Source organism: Lepus europaeus, chromosome 10, assembly GCF_033115175.1.
Source record: "Lepus europaeus isolate LE1 chromosome 10, mLepTim1.pri, whole genome shotgun sequence".
In the NCBI taxonomy this organism is placed as follows: domain Eukaryota; kingdom Metazoa; phylum Chordata; class Mammalia; order Lagomorpha; family Leporidae; genus Lepus; species Lepus europaeus.
Window position 1 is genome coordinate 98,861,755 of NC_084836.1, and position 27,800 is coordinate 98,889,554.

The window sequence follows — 27,800 nt, forward strand, 5'->3', positions numbered from 1 at the left end:
TGTCCTAAAGTCCTAAAAGCCAGGAAACATCGGGAGAATCTTTTTGTGGATCACTGAATTGCTGGTGAGATTCAGCGGCTGCCTACCTGGAATAGAAATAGGCTCACGTGGGGAGGTTTGTGTGCTTTTTAAGTGTCGGTTCCCCAGGGCTTGCCTGGGAGAGACTTAAATTGCAACAAGGTTAAAAACCACACTTACAGTTACAAGATCCAGAGTGCTTCACTTCCAACAGCACACCTGAGGAGCAGGCAGCCTCCTTCATGGCACACTCGCTGGCGTAAGTGGCATTGTCGCTGGTGCAGACAGGCTTGTCGGACTTGCCATCAGGGTGCAGCTCAGCACAGAGGGAACACCGGCCTCTGCCAACTTTGAAGTCCCATAAACACTGTTTTCCACCAGTGCGCTGGATGTCTTCACTAGACTTTGCTTCTGGGATAGAATGTGTTTGTGATGAGTAAACTGACTTCCCCCAGTCAGTTTCCTCTAGTCCCATCAATAAATAAAAACATTTAAAAAATAGTCAGGGAACACATTTCTTATTAGGGGAGAATATTTCTATGTATCTAATATGTACAAAAAAGTGTGTGTGTTTTAAACAGTTACAACCATGGTTTGTAAATATTTTTGCTTAGTATGCAGAGGGCAGCCTCCCTAGCTTGGCATTGTAGATCTTTTGTAATATGGACCCTCCTCCCCTCCTGTCCAAGACAAAATAACACAGAGACTAAGAGTTCAGATGCTAGGTTCAAATCGCATGCGTTCACCAGCCCTCAATTTTCTCATCTCAAAAATAGTGATAGCAGTAGTACCCAGCTCATCTAGGGTTCCTGTTACAAAGCTCAGTCCACAGTGACCCGAAAAGGTTGTCCTTAGTATCGTTCACCAAACTGATCCTTTCCCAGACACAGCCGAGGAATGTGGGATGGTATTTGTTGGTCTCTTTGTGATTGGATTGGGGTCATGTGACAAGATCTGGTCAATGAGCTGTGGCCATTTAATAGTAGGATTGAGACCTCCCAAATTCTCTCCTCCCTCTGCCCCAGCATTTGGCTCTCGGAGCTAGTTTGATGATGGCGTGAGCAGAGCTACAGACAAGGTATGTCAGGGGTGTTGAGTAAATGAAATTCACTTTGAGTGGGTTGAGCCTTCCAAGGTTATTGGAGCCAGCAATGTGGTACAGCATGTTAATCCACCGCCTGTGACACCAGCATTCCAAATGAGCACTGGTTTGAGTCCTGGCTGTCGCATTTCCAATCCAGCTCCCTGCTAATGGGCCTGAGAAAGCCGCAGAGGATGGCCCAAGTGCTTGGGCCCGTGCCCACCCATGTGGGAGACCCGGATGGAGTTCCAGACTCCTGGCTTCAGCCTGGCCCAGCCCCAGCTGTTGTGGCCATTTGGGGAGTGAACCAGCAGATGGAAGACCTCTTTCTCTCTCCTCGCCAACCCTATCTCTCTGTCTCTCTCTCCCTCTCTCTCTGTGCCTTTTACGTAAATAAAATAAATCTTAAAGAAAAAAAAGAGTTGTTCCATCAGCCTACACAGACCGCTGCAGCGCTCTCCGTGCCTTGCTCAGTCCCCGCAGACAGAGCAAGCGGTGCAACCCTCCATCCATGTGCTCTTCCCTTCTGGCCACTGTGAAACTCCTGGCCAATGTGTCTCGCCGTGCCCAGGCACTGCGGCCCCTCCCAGTGGCCCTCCGCCAGTGCCCGGCGTGGAAATGTTCCCTGGTTCTTCTCTGAATGAATGCTGTACACAGCTTCTTTAGTTCTTGGCACTTTATTCTCAATTACAATTATTTTGATTTATTAACTCGTCTATTGTCTGCCTCTGCCACTTAGCAATAAGCTCATAGCCTGGGGCCTAGCTCAGTGTCTGACACAGAGATATTAGTAAATGAATGATTGAACGCGTGATCAATGACAGCTGCATCCAGTGCTCAGCGTGGTGCAAGTCTGAAGGAGCCAGTGAGTGGATGGCTGCTGGTGCAGTCCAACAGCTGATGGTGGTGGCAGCCCCAAGCGTACACGCTCAGGCCACAGACAGAAGGCCCAGGGTAAGGGGCTGTAGCTGCAGCCTCTTTGTTTTTCCCCCTGTGACCATTTAAAGCCAGGAAGCAAAATCAAAGGGCCCTGGATTCAAAGGGCGCTAATTACCTTTCAAAGAGTTCCCCTGGGCTTCAGCAGCACGGTTCCTGTCCATTCCCGGCAGAGGCCGTGGCCGTGGGAGTTTGTGGTTCCTGGGCTGGGCTTTGAAACTGGGAGGGATTAATGGGGCTTGATTAAGCCGCAAATGTCAGGAAGTGTGGAGGGCAGCTAGGAATGCTGGCCACCTCTGTCCTGGAGTGGGGGGATCGGTCACTGACCTCCCCTCCCCGCACTGGGCTTGACCTTCTGATAAAGGGACCGAGGGCGCAGGCCTCATCCCCCTATTCCGAAGGGCACGGCTTTCATGCTCACAATGACGCTCATGGACATGGACGTGACGTGGTGACGGGAGAATTTCGTTTTGCCTTTGAAAGCTGCCCACGAACTTTCCGTGGCTTGACGTCGGGACAGCAAACTCCTCAGCTCCACACAGGCTGGAGCTGAAATAATGAGAGTGACAATAACAGGCAGGGGTTCACTGAGCACCTGCCTTACTACGAGGCCCTGGGCTCGTGGCTTTCTAGGTCGATCTGGTTGCACTCCTTGCTCCCCCAGGAGGAGATGGGGGCCGTCACTGTACCCATTTCACAGAGGAGGAAATTGAGACCCAGAGAAGCAGAGTTCCTTGCTCTCAGTCGTGCAGCAAGGGAGTAAGAGGTTAGAAGTTAGCCGTGGGTCCCCTTCACTTCAGAATCTGAGCTGATCTGCCCCGCGCGTGCCTTTGGGGGCATTCTCAGTGTCTACCCACTAATATTCCTGGGTGAAGAATTCTGTGTAGAACAAAAGGACAAAAAGACAAAAGTCTGTACTGACTGTAATGGAGCTCTGCTTGGGCTTTGAGCTGAGCCCGGGCCTCACTCGGGGACCATTTTATTAACCCCCTACCAGTGGGGAAGCGGCTGATAACGCTTCCTGCATGCAGCTGGAATCAGCTCGGTGAGGAAGACACGTGCTGGATTTGCTAGCCTGGTACCAGCACTCACCCCTCACCTGTCCACGTTACAGGGATTGCAATAGCTCAGTACCCACGGCTCCAGACTTGTGAGCTTCCAGATATGCCCCCGTGGCCAATTCTGGCCAATGAAACCTAAGTGGAAACGTCTACTTTCCTAATAAGAGGGCCAGACATTGCTTTCCATGTCTTCCTCCTGCCTGGAATTTGATGTGATACCTGACTCATGGCAGCTATTTTGTGCTCAGAGGGAAAGGCCAAGAGAATCACAGCCATCAAGAATCACAGGCTGAGAGGCCAGAGTTGTGGCACAGTGGATTAAGACATTGCCTGCAATGCTGGCATCCCATGTGGGTGCCAGTTCCAGTTCCAGTTGCTCCACTTCGGATCCAACTCCATGCTAATGTACCTGGGAAAGCTGCAGAAGATGGCTCAAGTCCATGGGCCCCTGCACTCATGTGGGAGACCCAGATGAGGCTCCTGGCTTCTGGCTTTGGCCTGGCCCAGTCCTGGCTGTTGCATCCATTTGGGGAGTGAACCAGTGGATGGAAGATTCTCTCCCCACCCCCCCCCATAACTGTGCCTTTCAAATATTTCAAATAAATAAAATAAATCTTAAAAAAAAAACAACAACACAGGCTGAGTCGTCAAACCAAAGCTGGCTACTGTCTCCTTCTAGACTTTCTGAAAGTGAGAAGAATGAAACTTGTTTAAATCTAAGTTAGCTGAATTTTCTATTGCTTCAGATCAAAGTAGCTTACTGGGTATAGTCTCTCATGTCTTTCTCTCTTTTTAATAGATTTTATTTTATACATTTTGAAAGTCAGAGCTACGGGAGTGGGGGAAAGGGAGAGAGAGCGAAAGAGAGAGAGAGTCTACATCTGCTGGTTCATTTCCTTGATGGCCACAATGGCCAGTGCTGGGCCAGGCTGGAGCCAGGAGTCAGGAGCTTCTTTTGGGGGTCTCCCATGTGGGTAGTAGGGGCCCAAACACTTAGGCCATTCTCTGCTGCTTTCCCAGGCCATTAGCAGGGAGCCTGAATTAGAAGTGGAGTAGCTGGGACTTGAACTGGGGCCCACATGGATGCCAGTGTTGCAGGCATGGCTTTATCTGCCATGCCACAATGCTACCTGCTCTTGGTTTTTAAACATTTACTTATTTATCTGAAAGGCAGAGTTACTGAGAGAGAGGGAGAGACAGAGCAAGAGAGATCTTTCATCTACTGGGTCATTCCTCAAATGGCTGCAATAGCCAGGGCTGGGTCAGGCCAAAGTCAAGAGCCAGGAACTCCTTTCAGATCTCTCATGTGGGTGGCAAGGACCCAAGTACTTAGTCCATCATCTGCTGCCTTCCCAGGAGCATTAGCAGGGAGACAAATCGGAAGCAGAGCAGCTGGGACTCCAACTGGTATTCCGATATGGGATGCTGGTGTTATAGGTGGTGGCTTCGCTCATTGTGCTCCTTCTCTTATAAGGAATGAAAACGTATCCTCATAAGAACCCTACCTCCCAATTCCTTTCATGTTCCTGCCCAGAATTCTGTCCAGTGTCTCTTCCTAAGCTCATTGCTGATCAAGAGAAAGGAGCCAGCATGGCTGTCATGGACCCACACAGTTCTTAAACTGGAACTGTGCCTTACCTGTTGGGGTTGAAAAAACCCAGATTACTGATACCTACCCCAAGTTTCTGATTTAGTAGAGATGAGGAGGCATCTGAGAATTTGCATCCCAGAGAAACGTTCTGCTCTACTATCTATCTTTGTGAGGGTACTTCCAAAACATTGTGGAGGGGCCGGCATCATGGCACATTGCGTTAAGCTATCATTTGCAATTTTAGTGTCCCGTATCAGAGTGCTGGTTCCCATTCCAGCTGCTCTGCTTCTGATCCAGCTCCCTGTTAATGCACCTGTGAAAGCAGCAGAAGATGGCCCAGTACTTGGGCCCTGCCACCCATGTGGGAGATCCAGATGGAATTTTGGACTCCTGGATTCAGCCTGGCCCAGACCAGGTGCTCGCTCACTCTCTCTCTCTCTCTCTCAATCTCTCTCTCTCTCTCTCTCTCTCTGACATACTCCCTTTCAAATAAATAAATACACACACATATTTTAAAAATTCATGGAAAGAGGAGTTAACAAGTAGTTTATTTTGGTGTGAAAAAATTTTTTGAAATCTGTGCACTTTTTTCATAATATGAATTCTTCATAAAACTCATGCATGGAGTTCAAAAGTTTCACGAGATAAACTTATATCAATTTTCCACAAACGTTTTGAAACATTTTCATGTATATCAATCAGAGAATGTTCACTGTGGGGAAAAGTAGTCAGGGGAGCTTCCTGGAGGAGGGTCACGAACTAGGTCATAAAGAACGCTTAAGGGTGGAGAAGAGCTGTAAGCGGTAGCAGGAGGAAGGCCCTGGATGAGAAAGGAATGGCCAGGTGTGTCATGAGGGGGTGAGACCCAGAGTAGGAGGGAGGACACTGGATGGGGGGGGAGGAGTTCTGCAGTAGGGACTGACGGAGGACCTCCCTCATTGGCTCCAGACGCCAGGCTGGATTCTGGAGATAAGAGAAAGCTGGGTTAGGAACTCAGTCTTTGTTGTCAGGCTTGAGTTCAAGCCCTGGCTCCACATTTTTCTTTCCTTATGTTTTTGCCGTGGTTTCTCTGAGTAAGTCCATTTCTCTCTCCAACCCCGTTTTCTCTCATCTATAAAAAGGGGACAATGATTCCTGCTCCATTGGAGTCATTATAAGATGAGAGAGCGAGAGAGCCAGAGAGAATCTGACTTAGCTATCAAATTTTGGTTGGCTCACAACAATGAATGTTTATTTCTTGCTCATTTGAACCCAGTGTGGGCTGCATCTCTGGCCAAATGTTTTCCTTTCGGAACCCAGCTGACATGCTAGGTAGGACATGCGTCTCTGGTGGAAGGAAGGGAAGAAATCCATGGTGGAAACATGGAAATGTTCTTAAGGTTCCGCTCGGAGATGGCATCATATCACTCACAAAATTATGTCTTTGGGCTGAAGAAGTCACGTGACCAGGTCTGGTGTCAGTGACATAGGAAATATAAGCCTTCAGAGTAAGAAAGAGCTCTGAGAATAAAAATACAGTCTGCTCTGCAAGTTTAGTAGAGTCTAGTTGATCACAGGACACTTCATGCATGGGGCAGCACTCAGAACAAGCAGAGGCTTAGCAGGGTGAGCAGCTGGCCTTTACGGGGGCAAACCAGTAGTGCTGTTGCTAGAGCTGGTCATTTGTGCCAGTTGTGTATGATCCTGCACAAAGTCCCTAGCTGGTGGTTTCTGATTGGTTGAAAGTCTCTAGTTTTGTTTCACTGTTTACTTTGGACTTTGGTTTGCTTACATAGGAAGCCAAGGCACTGGAGCCATCTCAGCCTAACAACCTCCTAATTAAAAAGTTTGCAGCACTGTAATTGGGAAAATAGTCAACACTTTAAAAAAATTGCCTAGTTTGAGTTTTTCACTGATCCAGAAAGCCATTCCTTTACGATAAATACAATGAAGCTGTATTTAAGATTTCATCATTTCATTTTATATCTTTAGACTCAGTGGGACCTGATGTCTTTTTTTGGTAAGATTTATTTATTTATTTGAAAGAGTTACAGAGAGAGAGAGAGAGAGAGACACAGAGAGACAGAGAGACAGAGAGACAGAGATTCAGAGAGAGAGATATCTTCCATCCACTGGTTTACTCCCCAAATGGATGCAATGGTCAAGTCTGGGCCAGACCACAGCCAGGAGCCTGGAACTCCAACTGGGTCTCCCATGTGGGTGCAGGGGCCCAAGGACTTGGGCCATCTTCTACTGCTTTCCCAGGCACATTAGCAGGGAGCTGGATTGGAAGTGGTGTGGCTGGGTCTTGAACCGGTGCCCACATGGGATGTCGCAGTTGCAGGCTGTGGCTGAACTGGCAGGATTACAATATCTGCCCCATTGCTGTCTTGTGGGATGAATCCTCCTTTTTCAGGCTTGGTGTTTCTGACCCTTTATTCTCTAACATGAATTTTTGGATGGAATTGTCAAGTTCAGTGAAAAACTCTATTGGAATTTTGCCTAAAAAATTTAATGATATAGTAAATCCATACACTCTTATAACTGTGCTCTGAGGATGTCACTGCCAGCCTTCACTGGATCCCCATCCAATTCTCTCCTTCAGAGATGCTGCTGGGAATGTTCTGGCCAAAGCCAGCCTGCAGACCCATTTGCATGGCCCACAAAATAGGTGTCTGGTGCCTTTAGAAATGGCTGCAAACTCACTGATCCTTCTCCATCAGGAGGGGGTCTGCTTCCCCCATCTTTGGGTCTGGGTGGGTTTGAGTATGGTGCACGTGACAGTGCAGGACTAGAGGCAGGGTCAGAAAGGCCATGTGGCCGCCGCCTGGCTCTCCTGCAGTGCCACTCTCAGGACACACTGTCTCAGAACCCAGTCATCAGGCTGACGAAGCCCATGGCGACGTGAAGGAGCCATGTGGAGGTGCTCCATGGACACCCCCAGCTGAGCGCAGCCTTTGAGTCATCCAACCCAGAGCACCAGCTATGTGAGAAGGGAAACTTCCAGATGATTCTGTCCCAGCATTTGAGTCTTCCCAGCTGAAGTCCCAGACGCCATGGAGCTGAGTCAAACCATCCTCACTTATCCTGTCTCAATTCTGACACAGGGAGTCACTGGCCACATTAAGACGGTAACTTTATAGCACTAAACCTGGGGTGGTTTGTGACATGAAAATATTCATGAGAATGTAGTGCTTCTAGGATTTTTGATTTTATTGCCAGCACTTAAGATTGGAGGATTTCACATTCAAATTTGGATTTCTAGATTTTAATGAGAAAACAGAATATCTGGTCAAGCTGGGTCTGCATCCCTATTTGGCAGGAAATGGTCAGAGCTACTCCTTTGAGAAGGGACATGGATGGCCTGTGTGCCTTAACTGCATGTGGCTGGGGTTTAAGTCACCTGCCTGTTCCCCCTGTGGCCATGCAGCCCAGTGCCAGAACCATCCTATCCCCCCACGGGGCACCAAGTTTTAAGGATCTTTGCTTCACCCTTGACCTCTGTGGGTGCCCCACTCTTACCCCTGGAGCTACATAATCCTACCGAACTGGGCAGGGTTCTACCTTTTCTCTGCTGAGAAAACCGCTCAAGCGAAATGGAAACCAGGTGGGGGCTGGGGGTGGTGAGGGCTGTGTCTGGAACTTGCTGCTGTGAATAATTTCCTGGTGATAATCTCTCCAATTATCCCCCAAGCTGGAACTGCTGTGTGAAATCAAGCTGGGTGCCCTTGGCTTATCCTGTGCATCTTGGAGTCATTACAATCTGGCTTTAGATTTTAGGGTAAGCTGTCCAGGGTTCAACAAACCCAGGATGTCCAGGACCCTGGACACACATCGCAGTAGTATAGAAACTTTGAAACAGACATAGGACAGATTTTAGAATCCCAGGGACAGACTTCAAGATCAAGTTCTCCTAACACCAAGCATAGATGAGCCAAGTACAAATTCTAGCAAATATGACTTTGTTTCTTATGTTATTTTTTTACACAAATGTAATTTATTTTGTAAGTTGCTATGCCTAAGTAGCAGAGAGACTTAATTAATTAGTTTACCAGATGTTTATCGAGGGCTTCTGTGAACGAGGAATTTTGGAGGGGAAAAGGGGGAGATAGGAATGGACCTGTCAGTAAAAACCTCTGGTGCTGTAGAGCTTCATTGGCAATCAGTGGACAAGACAGATGAAAACCAATCGGATAAACATATGATCGAATGCATCCGTGGTGACACATGCTCTGATGGAAACCAAGAAACAGGAAGGGACAAGGAGCAATGGAGAAGGAGTATTATTTTATATGGGATGGTCAGAGGAGTGACCTGAGGTTAGCCTTCTGTGGAGTCTGGAAGCTGTGAGTGAGTGAGGCCCACGAAGACCCAGGGTCCACCTAGGTTAAGGGCACAGGAAGGCCTGCAGCTGGAGTTCCAGCCTTTTGTGGGAAAAGCGGTCGGAAGACTCATGTGGCTGGATGGAGGAGAAAGAGAACAGGCTGAGATTGAAGCCCCGGTTGGTTTAAGGTTATTCTACCCTGCCAGGCTGTGTCAGTGCTCAGGGGCTTACCTGACCCCACGGTGGCAGGAAGCATCCAGTTTTGGCTGCACGATGGCAGCTCCTGGAGCCTCCTCATTCTGATTCCCAGTCTGGATCAGTGGCTTTGATGCCTCCTCTGGGCTCCCTGCAGGGGCCTGGCCCTCCTGGACTCTGTGACCTCAGGGGTCTGCAGGGGGCCACACAGATCTGTCTGGACAATTTTTTCAGCTCCGCTCCTGTGACAAGAAGGAGTGCTCTCCCAGGGACTCAGCCTCTGCCTGTCTTTCGTGGCCTGGACACCTGGGAGACATGGCAGGCAGAAGGTGGAAGGAAGGCTGGAGCTGGGTTTTGTGAAGCTTAAAGCTTATATCATTTTGGGTAACTCTCTTTAAGAAAATGGAAAGGAAATTATAAATATCTGTTTAGGCCTGAATAGTCATATTTTTAGAATGTGAAAATTAAAATACAATAAACCAAAAATTTTAAGAAACTGAAAAAACTCTCAAGCAATACAAAATCTGGAAAAATAACATGCTATTTTTATTAACTGTCTGACAGCCCCTATCATACTTTCCCTTTACATTTTTAGCTGCAGATTCTATACCAGAATCCATGCAGGTAAGAGGAAGGAGGAACAATCTATTTAAAATGCTGAAAGAAAATAATTCAGCTCAGAATTCTGTATGTAGCAAAAATACCCTTTAGGAATGAAGGTGAAATAAAGACACTTCTCAAGGGAAGGATTGTTCAACTAAGATAATTGTTAAATAATGGAAATCAGAAGAAGGGAGGAAAGAATGAAGGAAGAGCAATATAAATGACAATAACAGGTCATGAAATGATAAATATTTGGGTTAAAAATAATGGACTGTTCTTTTCCTCGTGAGTTCTTTAAAATACATTTGAAAGGTAAAAGTGACATTTTTTCCAGTGGGAACTTCAATGTGTGTATTGTAGCACTATAAAATACAACTGTAATATGGGGGTGGGGAGGAAATATGGATGTAGGTTGTGGTAAAGTTGCTACGTTCCACTTGGAGTGGTGAAATCTTGACTCTAATTAGACTGTGATGGGTCATAATAAAGCAGTAAACAAAATGGGTTAAGATGGAATATTAAAACATGTTTAACCACCAAAAAAAAGGGAATGGAGAACAGTAGAATGAAAGACAGAGGTAGCAAACAAGTAAATTTTTTTTTTTTTGACAGGTAGAGTGGACAGTGAGAGAGAGAGAAACAGAGAGAAAGGTCTTCCTTTTCCGTTGGTTCACTCCCCAATGGCCGCTGCGGCCGGCGCACCGCGCTGATCCAAAGGCAGGAGCCAGGTGCTTCTCCTGGTCTCCCATGCGGGTGCAGGGGCCAAGCACCTGGGCCATCCTCCACTGCACTCCGGGGCCACAGCAGAGAGCTGGACTGGAAGAGGGGCAACTGGGACAGAATCCGGCGCCCCAACCAGGACTAGAACCCGGGGTGCTGGCGCCGCAGGTGGAGGATTAGCCTATTGAGCCACGGCGCCAGCCCAGACCTATTATTTAGGTAAACCTAAATTCAAGCCTATCAACAAGCACAGTAAACATAAATGGTCTAAATATACAAAAGATGATCAAATATACAAAGATGATCAAATGGATTAAACAAAAACCAAGACACAACTGCGTGCTATCTGCAAGAAACTCATTTTTTAAAGATTTATTTATTTGAAAGGAAGAGATACAGAGAGGTAGAGGTAGAAAGAGAGAGAGAGAGAGGTGTCTTCCATCTGCTCGTTCACTCCCCAAATGGCTGCAATGGTCGGAGCTGCGCTGATCTGAAGCTAGGAGCAAAAAGCTGCTTCCAGGTCTCCCATATGGGTGCAGGGACCCAAGCATTTGGGCCATCTTCTACCACTTTCCCAGGCCATAGCAGAGAGCTGGATTGGAAACCAAGTCTCGAACCGGCACCCATATGGGATGCTGGCATTGCAGGTGGCAGCCTTACCTGCTGTGCCACAGTGCCAGCCCCAAGAAACTCATTTTGAATGTGATGATATAAGCAGGTTAAAATTGAAAGGATAAAAAAATTATGTAGCATGCAAATATTAACTGTAAGAGAGCTAGATGTGTGGAGTCTTGGAGGGAAATGGAAGGTTAGCTTCTTAGGGAATCCAGAAGATGGTACTATTTCTTTTTTTTTCAAACTTGTATCCTTTTTTTCGTAAAAGATGTATTTATTTATTTGAAGGGTAGAGTTACAGAGAGAGGGAGAGACACAGAGGGATATCTTCCATCCCCTGGTTCACTCCCCAAATAGCCACAATGGCCAGGGCTGGGCCAGACCACAGCCAGGAGCCAGGAGCCAAGAGCCAGGAATTTCTTCTGGATCTTCTACATGAGTGGCAGGGGCCCAAAGACTTGGGCCATCTTCTGTTGCTTTCCCAGGCAAATTAGCAGGGAGCTAGATGAGAAGTGGTATGGCCAGGACTTGAACCAGTGCCCATGTGGGATGCTGGTGCTGCAGTCAGTGACTTAACCTGTTGTGCCACAGCCCCAGCCCCAGTGGTACTGTTTCAAAAAGCCTATAAGAAATTGTACCTCTGTATGTGCAGTTTCCTTAAGACAAAATAATTTTAAAATTTGAACTATGGAAGGAAATAAAAGGAGTCCCTGGAGGTGTAAACTTCTCATAAAGTCCCATGTCGTTATTTCACAAATGGGAAAAACGGTAAAATAATGCGAGATTGCATTTTTGTAAGAGATTACACCACTGGTCCCAGTTCCTAGTACTCACGCTCTTTGCAACCCACACCATGAAGGGGGTGACTATCGTCAGCTACGTGACTTGTTTTGGCCAGTAAAGGAGCTGCAAGTGAGGGTGTGCACATGTGAGGCCTGGGCCTCACGAAACCTCTCAGACTTCCACCTGCTGCCTGTGATTTTGCCTTCACCAGGAAAAGAGCGACAAGAGCGTGTCCAGGTTCCCCCAGGAGGAAAATGAGAGACTTGGAGCAGAACTGCCCCAGCTAGTGTGCCCTGGTGGATCCCAGCCACAAGCTGTGCCCCAAACCAACAGTCGCAGATCAGCCATAGCCAAGATCACCAGAATCCTTCCTGGTTGACTCCCTGAAGCATGTCTACAGCAAAAATGTTGCTTCAAGCACTGAGCTTTGGTTTGGTTGTTACACAGCAACAGCTGACTGATAGAAGGGAGTGACCTGCTCAAGGCCTCACCGTGGGTTAATTATGCCGATGGGTGTAGTGAGTGTACCCCGGAAGACCCAGCAAGTTTCAGACAGGGCACTGAGAAGCATTGACTCCCACAAGCAGAGTGTTGTTCCATTTCTAAATCTTCTTGCAACTAGAAGGACAAAGTCTCAGTTAGGTGCACCTCTCCAAATTTGCTAAAATATTTTCCTTTCCTTTTTTTTTTTTTTTTTAACAAAGAGAGAACATACCTCAGGTTATATTTTCCTCATGGGCAGGAGTTATTAGGAGCCGATGTTCAGCCTAACATTTAAGATGTTCATGTCCCACATCAGACTGTCTGGGTTCAGTTCCTGGCTCCAGCTCCTGACTCCAGTTTCCCTCCAGGGCAGAACTTGGGAGTTGGTGGTGGTGGCTCAAGTAATGGAGTTCCTTCCGCACGTGTGGGATACCAGGATTGAGTTCCTGGCTCCTGGTTTTGGCCCCAGCCCAGCCCTCAACAGGTATTCAAAATAGAGCAGGATAGAAATGAAGGACGAGGCATATCCTGCCTACAATGAAGAGGCGGGTGGGCGGGAGTAGCTCAGAAAGCCTCTCTATGCTGGAACATTGCGCAAAGCTGCACAAGAGGGCGCATTAGGATTTAGAAGAGCTTCTTTGAACTGACTCCAAAAGCCCTCTTCCTAAATGCTCAGGTTAATGGATTTAACGTAAAAAATGAGTCTCTGTGAAGAATCAAGGTCAAATCCCATACAAAATTATAAGAAAAATTTCAACAGACACCAATATCTCTATTGATAAGGAAAGCACTTCAGAGAGACACACTTGCAAAGCTGATAGAAGTGCAGTGCACTATTTCAAAACAAGCTAAAAGACATTGGGAACAACAGAGCAATTACATTTAGAAATAAAAATGCATCATTTAAGAACTAAGGGTAACCTAGGAGGAAAGAGTGGTTACACCCAACAAAGAATACCTTAAGAGAAAGAAAGGTGAAAAGGAAGGAAGTTCTTAACAAAAAACAATGAAGAAAAATATTTTTAAATTAAAAAGTAAATGACAAATTTCACTGGCAAAGAAGATCCACTGTATGGATAATAGGAACCCTTGAAAGAAAAAATCACAACCAAGAAATTGAATAAATATTTAAACAAGATAATTCAAAAAAACCTTCCCTGAAACAAAACAAAACAAAAAGTTTGAATTTACGTGTAGGAGTTCATACTGAAAGAGCATCTTCCATCCTTAGAATGCTGGCCTCTCCTATATTCAAGAGTTTAAAGAAAAATTTTAAAATCAAGAGTACCTAACATACAGAAAAATCCTTGGGTTGTCATTGACTTTTTTTTTTTTTTTGACAGAAACATTTTATGGTAGAAGAAAATGAAGTCACATCTTTAAGGCATTCATTGAAAGAAAATGTGAAGAAAGAATTATATCCCTGTCAAAGCTAACCTTCAAATATAAATGGCATGCATGTTTTCAACAAGGATATTTTTCTATGTGCACTTTCCAGAGACTCCATTAGAAAGTGAGCTACAGACAACACAAATGAGCAGAGAGATGTCAGTATGAAGACATGATCGGCTGGCGCTGTGGCTCAACAGGCTAATCCTCCGCCTTGTGGCGCTGGCACACCGGGTTCTAATCCCGGTCCGGGCACCGGATTCTGTCCCGGTTGCCCCTCTTCCAGGCCAGCTCTCTGCTATGGCCTGGGAGTGCAGTGGAGGATGGCCCAAGTGCTTGGGCCCTGCACCCCATGGGAGACCAGGAGAAGCACCTGGCTCCTGCCTTCGGATCAGCGTGATGCGCCGGCCACAGCGCACCCGCCGCGGCGGCCATTGGAGGGTGACCCAACGGAAAAGGAAGACCTTTCTCTCTGTCTCTCTCTCTCACTATCCACTCTGCCTGTCAAAAAAAAAAAAAAAAGAGAGAGGATGAGCATTGATGCTGACTTGTACAACTGAGGCTAGATGGTGGTTTAAAGGAAGAGAGTGGGAAGTAAATATGAATCCTGATTGGAGGGAGGAGAAGAGAAACAGGGCACACAAAAATATTAACTGTTCTCACTAATTATAAATAAGATTAGTGGCATTATTTTTATTTATTTTTAAGATTTTAAAAGAGATTTATTTGTTTACTTGAAAGGCAGAATTACAGAGAGAGTGAGACAGAGAGAGAGATCTTCCATCTGCTGGTTCACTCCCCAAATGGCCATAATGGCTGGAGCTGGGCTGATCCGAAGCCAGGAGCTTCTTCTGGGTCTCCCACATGGGTGCAGGGGCCCAAGAACTTGGGCCATGCTCCACTGCTTTCTCAGGCCATTAGCAGGGAACTGGATTAGAAGAGGAGCAGCCAGGACTCGAACCATCAACCATATGGGATGCTGGCACTGCTGGCGGTGGCTTTTACCTGCTATGCCACAGCGCTGGCCCCTATTTTTTAGATTTTTAAAAAATTTATTTGAGAGAGAGAGAGAGAGAGAGAGAGAGATCTTTCATCTGCTAGTTCACTGCACAAATGGCTGCAATAGCCAGGGCTGGGCCCCCCAAAGCCAGGAGCCAGGAACTCCATTCAGGTCTCCCACGTGAATGGCAAGAACCCAAGCACTTGGGCCATTTTCCACTGCTTTTCCAGGTGCATTAGCAGGGAGCTGGATCAGAAGCAGAGCAGCTGGGACTCAAATCAGTGTTCTGCTATGGGATGCCAGCCTTGCAAGCAGTAGCTTAACTTGCTGCACTACAAAATCAGCCCCAAGATTAAGATTAGTGGTACTGTTGTTCTGAGACTATTGTGTGTATAACATGGGATAGAAGCCATGACTACTAACAGACGACTGCTGTTCTAATTCTGTCATCTCTTGTGATGTTGAGAACCAGGATGCTCAGTGTTGTTTTTTAAAGATGAATAAGGTAAAAGTAGTTAAGGAAATGAGCTGAGTTCTGAGTTAGAATTAAAGTACTAGTGTGAACTCATGAGTCCTATGTGTGTACATGAGCTTTGTCTACTGAAAAGGCCTAGAAAGACGGCCAGCCCAGGGCCAATGAGCATCCTGACCCTGAGACTGCAGTCTTGAAACGGCATCTTTCACTAGAGGGGACCAGGACTCCTTGAAGAAGTGTCTGGTTCTGACTCTCAGGCAGTACATGAGGGCAAGAAAGGCTTGGGATACCCTGACTTGATACAGAGAAGCTGCAAAGACTGATGCAGGATGGGCACGGGGTCTAGCAGTTAAGATGCGAGTTGGGTTGCACACATCCCATATGGGAAGGCCTGGTTTTGAGTCCTGACTCCTCTCCCAACTCCAGCTTCCCGCTAACATAGACCCTGGGAGGCAGCAGATGCCGATTCAAGTGGTTGGGTCCCTGCCACCACGTGGGCTGGAGTCCAAGCTCCACCTGGCCCAGTCCTGGTGATTGCAGACATTCAGAGAGTGAACTAGCACACAGGAGCTCTCTGTCTGTCTGTCTGTCTGTCTCTCTGCCTTTCAAACAAGGAAATGCCTACTTTACAAGAAAAGTCTAAGGACTCAGGAACCAACTTGAAGACTGGCCGAAGACAGGGCAATTTGAGTGTCAATTAGAACAAAAATGCAATATACTGAACACTGTAGTAAAATACACTTAAATCCATGATTTTTAGAAGGACAAAAGAATCAAAATGGAGACATAGGAGGATGATAGGGACTAATTCATCATCTTGAAAGCTGGTAAGTAGAGAATTATGCACTTTTATCTTTGAATTATTTCACTGAATAACTATATTAGTTTGCCAGGATCACCATAACGAAAGTGTACAGACCAGGTGGCTTAAACAATAGAAATCCGTTTTCTCACAATTCTTCAGGCTAGAAATACAAGGTCAAGGTGCCTGGTGGGTCCCTCTGCCTTGAATACAGTTGGCTACCTTCTCACTGTGTCCTCACGTGGCCTTTTCTCTATATGTGTGCAGGTGGAGAGAAACAGAGGTCAGCATTGTCTCTGTCTCATTTTATAAATACACCAGTCCTATCAGATGAACGCCCCACCCTATGACTGAATTTAACCATAATTACTCCGGGATCTAGCTTCAAAAACTGTCATTTGGAGGTTAGTGCTCAACAGATGAATTTTGGGAGGGACACAATTCAGTCCCAACAGTAACCAATGAAAAAGAGAAAATAGCTCTCTGTAAAATTATTCCAGTAAAAAAGTTGAGAAAGGGGTCTGCAGTAGATTAAAGCCCTGGCCTGCAGCGCCGGCACACCATACAGGCTCTGGTTGGATTCCTGGTTGCTCCACTTCCCATCCAGCTCTTTGCTGTGGCCTGGGAAAGCAGTAGAAGATGGCCCAAGTCCTCGGATCCCTGCACCCGCGTGGGAGACCCAGAAGAAGCTCCTGCCTCTGGCTTTGGATCAGCTCAGCCCCCACCATTGCAGCCATTTGCGGGAGTTAACCAACGGATGGAAGATCTCTCTCCCTCTCTCCCTCCCCCTCTCTCTTCCTTTTTCCCTCTCTCCCTCTCTTCCTCTCTCTGTAACTCTTTCAAATAAATATATTTTTTTTTAAAAAAAGTTGGGGAAAAAAGAACCTCCTTATTTTCCATTCCCCAATTGAGTGTCAGGAGATTGTCAAAGAGATGGTTAGACATGCTATGCCTCATGGCGAAAGAACACAGCATCTGTGTGCAGGCTGCTGTCCAGGTGCGGTAGACCCAGTGTACAGAGGACCCTGTTGAACTTCCCAGGAGTTCACAGTCAGCAAAGTGCAGACTGTGGGGCTCTGTACAGGTCAAATGGCCTGGCTTCTTCAGCAGATGGATTTTAAGGAAATGAAAGGGATGGAGAGGGAGCCCATAGAGACAAGCCCAAAAGATATATTAACCTCTTTCATTTTTATTTTAAAAATTTTTAAAGTTGTATTTATTTATTTATTTATTTGAAAGGCAGAGTGACAGATAGAAAGAGAGAGAGGGGTCTTCCACCCACTAGTTCACTCTCAAAATGCCTGCAGTGACCAGAACTGGGCCAGGCCAAAGTGAGGAGCCTGGAACTCCATCTACGTCTCCCACATGGGTGATAAGAATCCAAGTACTGGGACCATGATTTTCTGCCTCCCAGGTGCATTGGCATGAAGCTGAATCAGAAGTGGAGGCAGAACTTAATCCCAGGCACTCTGACTTCAAACCCACTGTGCCACAACACCAACTTCAATTTTTTAATTAGAATAATTTTATTTATTTTCATTTTATCTGAAAGGGAGAAGAGAGAGACAGAGAGAGACCTTTCATCTATTGGTTCACTCCCCAGGTGCTCACAATAGCCAGGGAATGGTCAGGAGCCTGGAACTCAATTTAGGTCTCTTATGTGGGTGGCAAGGACCCAAGCACTTCAGCCAGCACCCACTGCCTCCCATGGTACACATTAGCAGGAGGCTGAATCGGAAGCAGAGGAGGACCTGAACCAGGCACACTGATATGGAGTGCAGGCATTTGAAGTAGCAACGTAACCACTGTGCCACTTCTCATCCCCCACACAACCAATGTGATATATCCTGTCCATCCCCTGCTTATATTTGCTCAGTGAAATGGGAACATGTCATCAGTTGGAATGAGGTGGGGAAGGACATGTTAAAAATTTTGAGGAAGAGAAGGTATGACAGGATTGCCCAGTGGAGTAGAAGAGAAAATCAACTAGAGAAGTATGGTGGTGGTGTCAGGCAGCATGGAACTGGACAAAGTATGCAACAGGCTAACACTGGGGGTGGAGAGAACGTAAGGGAAGGGGCTGCATTATGTAGTCACTGCTATCTGAGGTCATTTGCCAGCTGTAGGGGAAATCAGGACGGTGATAACCCCTGGTTTCAGAGAACAGAAAATCACTGTGGAAGAAAGCAGCAGTCCTTGGCAGACTTTGGACTCCATCATATAACCAGTTGTCTCTTGGAACACTTGCTGGATTCTGGAGCTACCTGGTAGAGAGGACTCTTGGGATGCAACCTCTGAGAAGGAGTTGAATATGTGATTGCCAGAACCACAGGGAGCCTGACCTTCCTGGGGTTACCGCGCAGCCCAGACTTAGTCCCTGGCTGGATGATGGTGATGAACCCCACTCTGCCCAGTGGAGGGTGATTCTTCCCTGGAGGGATCAGTCATTTGCACTCTTTCATTATGCATAAGGAGTGGCAATGGCTTGAAGTTAACCATGCCAAGAACAGGACCAAATATCTGAAAATGAAAATAAAATAGACCATAAAGACAAATACATGATAATGACTTTAAAATATTAAAGTAAAAAATAGAGAAAGATATGCACAGAACAGGTGAAAAGATGGAGAATTCCGCCGGCGCCGCGGCTCACTAGGCTAATCCTCCGCCTTGCGGCGCCGGCACACCGGGTTCTAATCCCGGTCGGGGCACCGATCCTGTCCCGGTTGCCCCTCTTCCAGGCCAGCTCTCTGCTGTGGCCAGGGAGTGCAGTGGAGGATGGCCCAAGTGCTTGGGCCCTGCACCCCATGGGAGACCAGGATAAGCACCTGGCTCCTGCCATCGGAACAGCGTGGTGTGCCGGCCGCAGCGCGCCTACCGCGGCGGCCATTGGAGGGTGAACCAACGGCAAAAGGAAGACCTTTCTCTCTGTCTCTCTCTCTCACTGTCCACTCTACCTGTAAAAAAAAAAAAAAAAAGATGGAGAATTCCAAGATTTGGAATCACAAAAAAAAAATCATAGTTCTAGAATGTAAAATATAATATTTGAAATGAGAGATCCATCAGATGGGTTAACAACAAATTAGACATAGCAGAAGGCAGGACTAGCAAACTTTAAAAAAGTGAAAAATGAAATAATAGGAAATGCATGAATGTGTCATAGGCATATGAGACACAAAAAGATAAAACATTTAATTTGGACTCCTAGAAAGAAAGGAGAGGGGGAATAGAGAATAAACAATATTTGCAGAAATAAGGATTGAGAATTTTTCCAAAACCAATGAAAGACATCAACCCACAGTCTCCAGAAGCTCTGCAAATCCCAAGTATGGTAAATACTGAGAAAATTACACACAGCAACATTATAGTAAGACCATCAAGAAGCAAAGACAAAGAGAAAATCATAAAAGTAGCCAGAGGTGAATGACCCATTATCCACATACAAGTAACAGTAAGACTGTCAGTGGACTTTTCAACAGAAGTGATGGAAGCCAGAAGACAATGAAATCACATTCACAAAGCATTGAAAGAAGATGCCTATGGACCCAGAATTCTGCACCCCGTGAAATGAAGGCAAAATAAATGTTTCAACACACACACACACCTGAAATAAATCACCACCAAAAGATTTACATTAAAATACATATTCAGTAAAATGAGTTCCATAATTCAAAAGAAAATTATCCCAAGGCATGAACTTTGAGGAAGAATGAAAAATTATTGGAAGTAAAATTCGAGTTTATTATGCTCCTCACATCACAGCACTATTGTCTCAGGATGTACAAATGTTCTCATTTGGTCTATTTTCCTTTTCTTCTCTTCCCTCTGAATCAATTTTTCTATTCCCCCACCTCACTCCTCCATACCAAGGAAGCACCTACTTTAGTGTTGATATAATGTCTTCTGTGGTATGTGTATCTCTGGAAATCATTAAATTTTTTCATATATATGTGTTTTAAATTCATACAGATAACATTGGCTGTACTCTCAAATAACTGCACACCATCAGATGGTAATAGCTACTGTGAAGAAAAATAAAGCAGGGTTCAGACTCAAGTGATCAAGAAAGGCATCTCTGAGCAGATGATGGTTGGATAGAGATCCGCGTGGAGTCAGAGGTAGAGGGAACGGTAAGTGCAAGGTCCTGCTTGCAGGAGGTATGTGTTTCAAATGCTCCTTGGAAGTATCTTGGAGTCACCCATCAGGCCTCAGTGGATATTGTATCTTAAGCCCCAGTGACTCATTTGGTCCTAATTTTGATGATTTGTGGCACCTGGTGCTGAGGCAGGGCTGCCCCTACAGTTGTTAACACTTTGTAAATCTGTCTCTTTTAAGTGGCACCATGTGCATATGCTTTGGCACAGATATAATTGCAGGCTTGATTTTAATTACAGGAAGCCCCCTGGGGTATTAACTATGAGCTAGCAAAGGCAGTTAGATGTCCTGCAGAGTGCACGTAACTAAGGATATGCTCTGGCTGCTGGGGCAGTCGGGTCCATTCAGTCACTGAGGACCTCTGGGGCTATGGATGTAGCAAGAGCAGCTGAGAGATGCCCCTCAGGTGAACGTGGCCACCAGACCTTTCTTCCAAGGTGCTTTCCTTACGTTGGCTGCAGCTCTGTGGCAGAGGGGAGATCAGAACTGCCTGTCCCACTTATGGGGAAACTGAGGCAAGACTTTCTCATATTTCTTTCAGGCCAATACCATTCTAATAATGAAATGTTTACTGAACCCCCACTTGGGGATCAGGGTCTGTGCAAATGCCAGGGATGAGGGAGTAAACAAGTTATGATTGCTACTCTCAAGGAACTTTAAAACTTATAATTCTGTGACAGACGGACAGACAAATGGAGATCTCCCATCCTCTGGCTTACTCCTTAACTGCCCATGACAACCAGAAGCCAAGAACTCAATCCAGGTCTCCCACATGGACGGCAGGGACCCAGCTACTTGAGCATCACCTGCTGCCTCCCAGATGTGCACTAGCAGGAAGCTGGAATTGGAAGCAGAGCCTAGACTCAAACCCGGGCACTCTGATATGAGATGTAGGCCTCTACAGTGATATCTTAAGAGCAATGCCAAACACTTACCCTGCTCCTGAGGACCTTAAAAAGCATTTTCACATTTTAGTTCTGCTGCCTGAATAGTCTGTCTCTCATGGGAGCAGTTTGGAGTCACCAAGCTGGAGAGTTGAAATCTAACTGCTAACCTGAACCAACTTTGGGGTGAAGCAAGGGGTCTCTGGGGCACAGCTTATGGGCTCGGGATACTGCCAGGCCGCCTTTCTCCTCCCTCTGTTCTTCTTCCCTCTCTTCTCTGTCCTTTTCCCCACCCCTCCCCTCTTTTCCCAAGTATTGTTTGGGCACTCTGTCTCATTCACTCTTCTGGGCACTGGGTTCCAACCGTGAACCTGACAGCCACAGTTTCTGCCCTCACAGAGCTCACAGTCTAGTGAGACAGACAATGACCCAGCAAATTTACAAGTCAGACTATCTAGACCCTGATGTATGGTGGATGAATATAATAAGTGTTATAATGAAGAGTAACACATGGGATGGGGATGTCCTGGCTGAGAAGGTGACACTGACACAGACACGAAAGATGAGAAGTGGCCAGCCGAGTGACACTCAGGGGGACAAAAGCACAAGGGAATGGAACAGAGAATTCAGGCAATAATTGGACATATTTGAGGGACAGATGGAAGGCCAGCGTGGTTGGAGCACCTAAAGCAGGAAGGGAGTGGAATAACTAAGGTCAAGAAACAGATAAGACCTCATTGGCCAAGGGCAAGAGCTGAGATTTCCTGCCCAGAGGAGGATTTCCAGAACTTTCAGCAGGAGTGTGGGCTGGCCTGGCCATGGAGGAGAGTAAAGTGTAGAGGTGGGGAGGTCAGGGTACCATGGGATCCTCCCAGGGAGGAGGTGGTGGTCTGCTGATGTCGGAGGTAGCAGTGCAGGTGGGGAGAAGACTCCAAGGATGTGTTTTGGAGGTGGAACTGACAGATTATGTCCATGTATTGTATGTGGGACCCGAAGGCAAGAAGGCAACCAAGGCTAGTGCCCAGGGCGTAGCATGAGTTGGATGCTATGGCCATTTGCTGCGACGGGGAAGATGAAGTGAAGATTCCAATTTCTGTGTGGGATGTGTTAATCCTGAGGTGCTTGTGAGTGATCCTCATGGAGCTGTTGAGAAAGTACCAGGCTGAAACTCGCAGAACAAGGCTGGGAAAGGGAGTCATCAACATTTAGTCATATTCAAAGCACTGGTTCTCAACTTGGGGGCACACTGGAATCACCTGGGCGAGGTGTTAACATGCAGGTGCCCAGGACCTGATGGAAACCATGAACATCGGCCTCTGGGGAGTGGCCCAGGCGTGGGTATGGTAAAGCCCTCCCAGGTGATCCCATGTGCAGCCAGGGCTGAGGACCAAGGCTGAAAACGCTGGTTGAGACAGAGCGGTAGAATGTTCTCAAGGTGCGGTCCCAGGACCAGCGGCATCGCCAGCACCTCCGGCTTGTTAGAAAGGCAGAAGTTCAGGTTTCACCCTGGATGGAATGGGGGCAAGACCCCATCGTGGGTTAACAAGCCCTCAGGTAATGCTGAGACGGACAGAGGTTGGGGTGGGGAGGAACAGAGAGGAGGACAGGTGTAGGCCTTGAGTCCACCCGTATCTAGAAACTAGGTAGGGGCAGAGAGGCCAGGCCTGGGAGGGTGCAGGAGCCCAGATAGGATCAGGTACTGAATGCTCAGGGGCATGAGCGGTGAATTTGACAGCACAGAGGTGCAGGCCGAGACTGTTGCCTCCTGAAGGAAGCAGGTCGTTGGAGGAGTAAATGGACTTTCAGGTAAGGCACTTGCCGTGGACTTGGGACCTAGGTTGTGCCCAATCAGTATTTGCTTTTCTCTGCACCTTGGGAAAGTCTGTTAAACACATGCAAAGTGTTGCTGTTCTCTTCCAATACTGATTTCTCTGAACAGGACATGACTAATAACAGAGGCCACATTGTATGGTGCGCTGGTGGCCTTCGGGGTGCTACTAGCGATCCACGTTGTCACAACCCTCTGTGAGGTAGAAAAGTAGATGGGAACAGATACTGCACGCGGAGTCCCCAGGAGGCAATTGTAACCACTCTCCCTTTGCCGCCTCCCACTGGAGAAGCTGTAGAAAAGCATTTCCGCCTCCCTTGCCTCCGTAAGAGCGGCCCTGTCTGCCCAGAGTGTGAGGGGACGCCTTTAGGAGGCTTCCGTGACAGATGTGTCTTCCAATACAGAAGACAGGTGTGTGAGTGGAGTTCACAGATTCCACCTGTGTCCGGCTTTGCCCCTGGATGTGATACCTGCAGCTGTGGCAATAATCTTTCAACCATCAGGCAACACACTTGTAGACGGAGGGCAAGCAGTTGGTAGGTGGCAGAGTGGAAACTCAACAAGGAACGAGGGCGTGGAGAGAGTGTGCGTGAGCACTTAGGTCTCTAAGGAAGAAAACAGCACTGGAATTCCTTGCTTGCAGGCATTTTTGTTTGTGAGAGATTGTTGCTGCGTAAGCTGAGGTTAGAGGTTCTGCTACTTGCAGCCCCAAGCATTCCTAACTGATACAGGAGAGTGTTCTTGTTGACTAATGGAGGAGGGAAAACAGGAATAGGAAGAAAACAAGGTTTTCCAAGGGCCTCACAGTGGTGAGAGTTGGGTGCATGACCTCACCTGTACAGGCACATTTCTTGGATCCCTATCTCCCAGAGGGAAAAACGCAGGCCCGTAAATCTTCAAGGAGATGACATTTCAGCTGAGAGCTGAGTCAGGGAGGGGAGGGCCTCCTTCAGAGAAAGGCACAGAGTGTTCGAAAGGCCGAAATGCTACAGAGGACCTGGGGCTGCAGGTGTTGACTTTGCACACTGTGTCAGAGAGGAGGGCTCAGAGGATGAGGCCGGCACAGTTGGCATCCATGAGAAAACACCTGTGCCATGGTGGATTAGATCCCTAACTCCTTCCCTTTCCCGGTACCTGTGCACTTTGCTGTGACTCATCCGTCTCCCCCACTCTAGGCAGAGTGTACTTGCCTGGCCCATTGATGTGGAGCTAGACCGTGTGACCTGCTTTGGCCTGTGGCCATTGGGCCACAGTGACAGCGGATAGTTCAGAGCTAAGGCCTAGGAGCCCTTGTGTGTTCCTACCCACCTCTGTTGTGCTTCTGGCCATGAGAAGAACACGCTGCGGGTCTTGCTGGGGGTCAGGGAGGATTGGAGACGCAGGGAGTAGACCTGCACCCAAGCTTGGAACCCAGCCTAGCCTGGATCAGAGGACTCTCAGCTGACCTACAGACCCTGGAGTGAGAGCGAGTTGGCAAAAGCCATAGAGCTTTGGGGCAATCTGTTAGGCAGCACTGCTGTGCTGTAGCTAAGGGGACAAATGGGGATGCATTATAGAGGGAGAGGAGGCCAATGTGGTCAGAATATCACATCGTCCAGGAGGAAAATTGGACATAGGCATGCGCAGTGAAAGTCTGGAATGACTGATACATAAAATGAGAGAGGCACCGCGCTCAGATGTGGGAAGACGGAGGAGGAGCCTGGCTTAATGGAGAAGGGAAGCCCCAGAAGGCTTCTTGGAGGCTGTGGCAGCATCATCCAGGTGCATAGCATGGGGCAGGGTGGGAGCTGGGTGAATGGTGTCAGAGGGACCACGTTCCCCATGTGCACAGGGGGCAGAGAGGGATGAGAGGCGTTGCTCTTTTGCAGTCACTCCCCCCTCCCCAGCTTCCTGCTCTGTTCAGGAAAAGTGGTTGGTGGCCCACCTTGTGCCTTGCTATTTGCAAAAATCTACCAACTTGGAAAAGATAAAAGAAACACAGCCCAATTATTCACTCGAGCCTCTCCCTCCCTTGACAGGACGTCTTGGAGTGTCTCAGCAGAAGTCCCCGTGCCTCAGCCCCAAGTGGCAGAGGGACTAAGGAGACCTCATTCAAACATCAAGTGGAAGGGCAGTTAGTGTAGCTGGGTCCATAGCCACTCGTGCCACTTGCTGCCACACGGTGCCTCTGCTGAGCCCCGGTCCGGTGCAGAGGGCAGGGGGGATGGCTTCCCGGTGCCCTGGCTGTGCACAGCCTTTCTCTGGCTCTTTGCATGCCTCAGGCTCGTGTTCCAGGGATTTAGTTCTCTCTGGTCTTTACTCCTATGCTTGGTCAGTGCTCCTCTGATACGGCAATGTGAAAATTCAGTGGCCGATGTCGGCAGAGAATTTGGAACAGCGCCTGGTGTGTGTAATGTGTGCAATATGAGGACCCTTCAAAAAGTTCATGGAAAGATGGAATTAAAAGAAAAATTTTATTTTGGTGCAAAAATTTGCTTAAATCCAGGCACGGTGTTTTCATAAAACACATTTCCCAGGAACTTTTCAAAGAGCCTTCTTTTTCTTAACTCCGTGTAAACAAGAACTGTCTGGACAAGAGTGACTTCACTCCAGGGGGTTTTTAGCTTCATCCCATAATGTGCCTACCCCAAACCTTCTGTGAGAACCCAGGGAGGGTGGTGGACACTTCTTTCCTCTGGACCTTGGATCAGCTTGGGCCACGCTCAGCCCACCACGACCGCTCTCCCTAATTGTGTTGCTTGCCTTTTTGAGCTGCTCAGAGTCCTTTCCAGAAAAGGACCTTCAGTAAAATGGCACTCAGAGCTGAGATCGGCTCTGAAGGACCCGGCAGCCGGAGGGGGCAGGGGGGGGCTTGGCCAGCAGGGGGCCTTTGGCATGAGCCTCAGCTCTGGGATGTTGCCGTGTCCTGGGTGATGCCCTCCATGAGGCTCCTGCACCTGCTGAAGGGGCCAGATGTTGAGGCAAGGGTCCAGATGTTGAGGCAAGGGTCCAGAGTGTCTTTGGGACACTCCAGGGGGTCATTCTTGCTCTCAATTTCCTCACGAGCTTAGCCAAAGCTCTACTGGCTCAGGTTGTAGTTTTTGTCTCCTCCTCCATCCTGTGTCCTCACTCTTCCTTTCACAGATGCTTGTCCCTGAACCCTGTCATAGCAGCTGCCTGTGTGCAACCTAGCTTGCAATGTGCAGCGCTCATCCTGACACCTGCAGCCCAGATACCACCTCCTCTTCTTCTCGTGTGATCCCAGTCTCCTTGTGCCAGCAAGCCCAAGCTCAGGCAGCAAGGCCACGGAGGCATCTGTTGTACCCTACTCCAGACAGTGGTGCCAGCTGGCCTGCCGTTGCCACAGTCAGCGTGTCCTCCCGTGGCCAAGGCGGTCTTGTTGTTTCTCCTCGTCAGAGCAGTGGGCGGTGGCTCTGTCACCTCGTTATACTTTGTACTTATTTGTACTCAGTCTGCTCGTCTCATTAGCTTAGGAGTTCATTCCTTCCTTGAGGATAAGGAATATTTTACTCATCTCTGTAAAGAGAGGGCTCTAATAAGTGTGTGCTGAACAACTGCCTATGAGTCTTGCTTCCTGCTCTGGACTCCCAGGCCCTCAAGGATGGGAATCGTGCCTTCTTCTCACTTGGTAGCCCAAGGCCTGGTGGTGGTGCTAATTAATGATTGTTGGGTAGGCAGATGCCTGAGTGATCAGATGCCCATGGAGACAAGCTGCTTACTGGCAGGAGGACTACAAGTGGCCTAAAAGCACCACCCGGAAGAGAAGGAGCAACTCCAACCTGGTCCTGGGGAAGAACTTCCTGAGCTGCTCTAGGAAGGGTTGGGGCTGGGATCCTGCATGTGGAAGGGACAGTGTGAGTGTGGAGCCCAGCTGTCATTCCTGGCCTCCTTCGGTAAGTACCTGTCTGATCTTCATCTGAATAACAGCCCCTACATTTACTTCGCGGGGGTTGACCCCTTCCCTTGCCTCAGCTACAAGGGTAGGTGAGCATAGAACCCAAACTTGGCCACAAGGTTGGTTTGGGGCTGGGCTCTTTGCCTAACCAGGCCTGTCATTGCCAGTATGCCTAGGACATTTGCTAGAATTTATGGGAAAGAAAACATAATCTGTTCTCTTCAACTGCAATTACAGAAAGAACACAGCTGAGTAGTTTTAAAGTAGCAAATGCATCATTTCACATAACAGGGAGTTTGTGGGCAGGGTAGCCTCAGGAATGGTTACTTGATTGCCCTATAATATGGTCAGTAGCCTAGGTTTTTATCTCCTATCTGGACAACTGAAGGACTTCAGCTTTGGTCACATATTCACAAGGTGGCTGCTGTAGATCCAGGCATCACATCCATCCATGATAAAGATCAAAGGTGGAAAAAAGGACCTTTTACCCCTCTGTGGTTCTCATATCCATGGTCTATATTTGCCTCATATGCCAATGTTCTAACCAGTCCCAGAACAAAGGAGTTGCTTTAGATAGATTCATGCATTCACAATGGGTAAAACATTTCTCCCAGTGGTGCAGAAGTTGGTTCAGGGTAGGGTGTGACACAACCTTTGCTATTGCCATGGTTTGTTGCTATCCAAAGGACCACAGCACATAAATAGATACAACTTTGGTATTACAAATACAGGGTGGGCACTGTTAGGAGACAGAATTTCTTTTTTTTTTTTAAGGATTTTATTTATTTATTTGAGAGTTAGAGTTACAGACAGTGAGAGGGAGAGACAGAGAGAAAGGTCTTCCTTCCGTTGCTTCATTCCCCAAATGGCTGTAACGGCCGGAGCTGCACTGATCCAAAGCCAGGAGCCAGGAGCTTCTTCCCAGTCTCCCATGCGGGTGCAGGGGCCCAAGGACTTGGGCCATCTTCTACTGCTTTCCCAGG

General features: G+C 47.6%; 1 long non-coding RNA gene across 1 annotated transcript in view; it reads left to right on the forward strand.

Annotated features, from left to right (window-relative positions):
• The window catches only part of LOC133767870 (uncharacterized), a 45,176-nt gene extending 25,000 nt beyond the window's left edge, over window positions 1–20,176 (forward strand). Inside the window, exon 3 of the long non-coding RNA XR_009866917.1 lies at window positions 20,025–20,176. This is a non-coding gene — a long non-coding RNA (uncharacterized LOC133767870). The remainder of the gene's footprint in view (window positions 1–20,024) is intronic.
• The last annotated feature ends 7,624 nt before the right edge of the window (window positions 20,177–27,800 follow it).